This window comes from Ricinus communis, chromosome 1, assembly GCF_019578655.1.
Source record: "Ricinus communis isolate WT05 ecotype wild-type chromosome 1, ASM1957865v1, whole genome shotgun sequence".
NCBI lineage: Eukaryota > Viridiplantae > Streptophyta > Magnoliopsida > Malpighiales > Euphorbiaceae > Ricinus > Ricinus communis.
The window spans coordinates 29,728,583-29,732,599 of NC_063256.1; the positions used below are offsets into that span (position 1 = coordinate 29,728,583).

The 4,017-nt window shown below is 39.5% G+C and overlaps 1 non-coding gene across 1 annotated transcript; it reads left to right on the top strand.

The window, feature by feature from the left end:
* The first annotated feature begins 641 nt into the window (after positions 1–641).
* On the top strand, positions 642–748 carry LOC112534249. The gene has a single exon (XR_003078550.2). It is a non-coding gene; the product is annotated as a small nucleolar RNA R71 (small nucleolar RNA).
* Positions 749–4,017: the final 3,269 nt, after the last annotated feature.

The window sequence follows — 4,017 nt, forward strand, 5'->3', positions numbered from 1 at the left end:
TTTCCCAAAATTCTTTTATAAAAACATCCTTTATAATTTCTTCCAAAATTTTTCAATATATAATTTTACTTATATAAATATGCATTTGGGAAAATTTTGAATAACCAAAATATAATCATTTCTCAAATAATTTACTTGAATAATTTCTTAAAATTTCAAACTAATTGGGTATAGAAAATAACTCATTTATTTGATTAATATTAAATTTTTCATTAAATCATTTCAAATTAAACCCAATAATAATGAAGCTAAAATTAACTTAAATAAAAACTCATTATTAAATATATAAAAAAAATTCCGGGTGTTACATACAGTTCGCACTGTAGTGCGGGCCACCACAAAACTCGCAGCTAACGTTCGCTGCATGAATCGGCATCTGGAGTTGGTCCATCTTCTTGCTTAGAAGCTCCACCTAAGCTACCAAGGCTGCTATAGAATCCACTTAGTTGACCACTCCTTGTCTTCTTGGTCGGCTCTTAGAGGATTGCCACTAATAATTGTTCATGGCCATTTCCTCTATCAAGTTTTGAGCCTGGTCGGGCGTCTTACTGTTTAGCGCCCCACTTGCTGCAGCATCCACCATCTGCCTTGTCGCAAGGTTCAACCCACTGTAGAAGGTCTGAACCTTCATCCACACTGGCAATCCGTGATGTGGGCAGCATCTCAATAGGTGCTTAAACCTCTCCCATGCATCGTACATGCTTTCATCATCAAACTGCAAAAAAGAAGATATGTCATTTCTAAGTTTAGCAGTTTTAGCGGGAGGAAAATACTTTTATAGAAATTTTTCGGCCAACGCCTTCCAAGTAGTAATCGTTTGCTGTGGAAGAGATTACAACCATCTCTTTGCTCTGTCCCTCAAGGAAAATGGAAACAATCTCAGCCGAATGGCGTCATCGATTGTTCCATTTATCTTGAATGTGTCACAAATCTCCAAAAAGTTGGATATATGTGCATTGGGATCCTCGCTGGGCAATCCTCCAAACTGCACGCTCTGCTGGATCATCTGGATAACATTGGCCTTTATCTCAAAATTGTTGGCCACTACAGCAAGTCTGACTATACTATTTTTCATCCCATCCAAAGATGGTCGAGCAAACTCGTACATCATCATCTAATCGTCATCGGCCTGGGGGTTGTGGTTCTCCATCACGTTAGCTCTATGAACCTGAACTGCAACTCTGACCTCCTCTTCAACTGCCTGCAAACATCTTCTCAATAATCTGAGAGAACGCTCCGGGACAGATAAGGGTTCTATGAGATCAAGGTTAAAGCTCCTGGTCATAAACTACCTGAAACAGACAATCCAAACAACCACCAATAAAAAAAATAAAGAATAAGGCATAAATAAATAAACAATTAATGACTAAAGTAACATAAAAATAATTCACTCTAGTTCAACGTTACGGGTCCTTGGCAACGGCGCTAAAAACTTGATAGGCTACTTATGCAACCTACACCTAAGGTAGTGAACCTATCGATGCGGCCTAGCACTAGTGAGTATCAAGGTCGTATCCCTGGAGATCGGGTGAACCTAGAGTTACTACTATCCACTATGTTATCTAGTCTAAAATTGAGTGTGAGAAGTCTAGATTAACTAACTAATGATTATGAATGCAAATAAAAAATAAAGAGCAATTGACAATTGAAAGACAACCGGAATAAGAGAAACAAACCCAAAGGGGACCTAAGTGATGGAATTCTAAAAGTTGATTTTATAAATTACCAATCTTGCTTCCCCGTGCCTAAATTCTGAATCGAACTCGGTTCCTCTCTCGAGCTTACCGACTTTCTAAACCTGCACTAACCTAATGGGATCTCTTCCTATCAGATTATTACAGAATAGCATTAAGCGTGATTTAGATCTATTAAGAGTTGTTAATTCTTAATTTGGTGAGTGAATTAACCTTATCTCTGAGTGTTAACTACCAGTTCTTACTATTCAAATTCTAGTTGTAACAAGCATTTCTCAATGTCAAGAAACAACCCAAAAGACAATTAATTCAATGTCTCAAATTAACTGAATCAAACTTTATTACTGAATAGCAAAAAGATTACAAGAATGGCAATTACTAATCTAACAACTAAGTATAATCCATTAACAATAAAGACCCCAATGGGTTCAAAAGATCTAGCTACTCATGTTCATAGTTAAAGCAAAATAAGGAACAAATAAGGAAAAGAAAATTGAAGGCATGTACACCCTTCTCTTTCAAGTTAGATGAGAAACCCTAATTTCCCAATCCAAAATATCAAACCCTAATTTGCCTCTTGAATGCTCCCAAATGTTGTTTTGATCTTCAAATCGATGTTGAAAACAAGTGTAATCCTCCCTCAATTGATGAATTTGATCTCCCAAAGTCGACAATTGAGGTCTAGAAAATAAGTGAATTGAGTGTATATTGGAATTAGGTCAGATAAATCGAGCCTCCCCTTACCAAATCAAATTTTTGCCTATATAGTCTCTTTAGCATGGCTGTGGTCAAGCTTGTGCTGGTCAGCACGGGCGGAGTCCAGGTCATGCTGAACCTAAGGGTTCCGTTGTGTTAACCTCTTCCAGGCCGTGCCCAAATCGGTGCTGAGCCACCACGGGATGTGGTGGAGGCCGTGATGGCTATCGAAACCGTGCCAAAAGGCACTCTTAGAGGGCAGCTAATTGGCAATTCAGCACAGCCGGAGTCCAGGCCGTGCTCAACCCTTGGGGTGCTAGTCCTCATCCAATTTGATGGATTTTGGTCCGAATCACACGTATTTCCCTCGACTATTGATAGTGTCCTTCGAGAATGACCTGAAACGAGAAAGGAAACAAAAGATAGGTGATTCTAGCATAAAACAAGATAATCATGTACAAAAATGTAAACAATTGGGCATGAAAACATGTGTAGTATGATGCCTATCAAGGACATACCCCGACTTAAGCCAAGACTAGAAACCAAACCAAATAGCCCACAAAGGACCTTCACCGAGCTAGAGGCATCACTATCCATAGTGTTCCATTACCTAAAATTGAGCAGGAAACTCAAACTTAAATCGCTAAGGAGCAATCCTAAACCTCATAATGGTCAGTATTGTGAGTATCACTAGGCTTTTGAGCATGTGACGGACTAGTGCAACCGTCTCAAGCATGAGACTCATGACTTGATTGAGGGTAGGGAATGGCAACTTGACCAACTTCCTTAGCTTGAACAAGAAGACCTATTGGGACAGCCTTCAAGTAAATTTAATTTCAAGGTCGGCTATTTGAAGCCACCTTCAGCTAACATTTGAATTTAGGATATTATGCCAAATGGATGGAGGTCAGATGATGATCAAGCGGTTTGTGAACCTTGTCTTCTAGAGGTTTGGAAGGAAGGAGAGAAGAAATCAGTCATGGCCATAGACATTTGGTACAATTCTAGAGATGAGAGTGAGGTCCAAGACATCAGGCCAAGGATATTTAGGCAGACAATGACTCTGACAAAGAAGCTGAGTTAGTGGGTAAAGACAGGAGAGTCCAGGAACTGAAGCAGGTCGAGAAGACTGCTGAAGAGGATAATGGAGTACTAGAGCAACTGAAGGAAGAAAAGAAGACAATCGGCATCTTAAAGCTTTTGATACACTCATCGGATCATAGAAAGGCTTTAATCTGGGCCTTATTTGGTATAAGTCTCAGCACGATAGCTACTCGTGAGGAAATGATCAGAATGGTAATTGACAAGATCATCAGGATTATCATTTTCTCAGATGAGAACTTACCACTCCAGGGAAGAGACCACAACAAGGCTCTCTATTTAGCAACAAAGGTTAAGGGAAAAAGAACTCCATGTGTAATGGTAGATGATGGGTCAGCCATCAATGTGTGTCCTTCTCATATACTCCCTAAGCTAGGGATGATTAAGAAAGATCTGAAGCCATCAGATATGGTGATAAGAGCCTATGAGGAAACTAAGAGAGGTGTGGAAGGGATGTTCTTAGCACTAGTAAATATGTGTCCTATTGAATCGTGGGTGGAGTTTACTGTCTTGGACATCCCAGTAA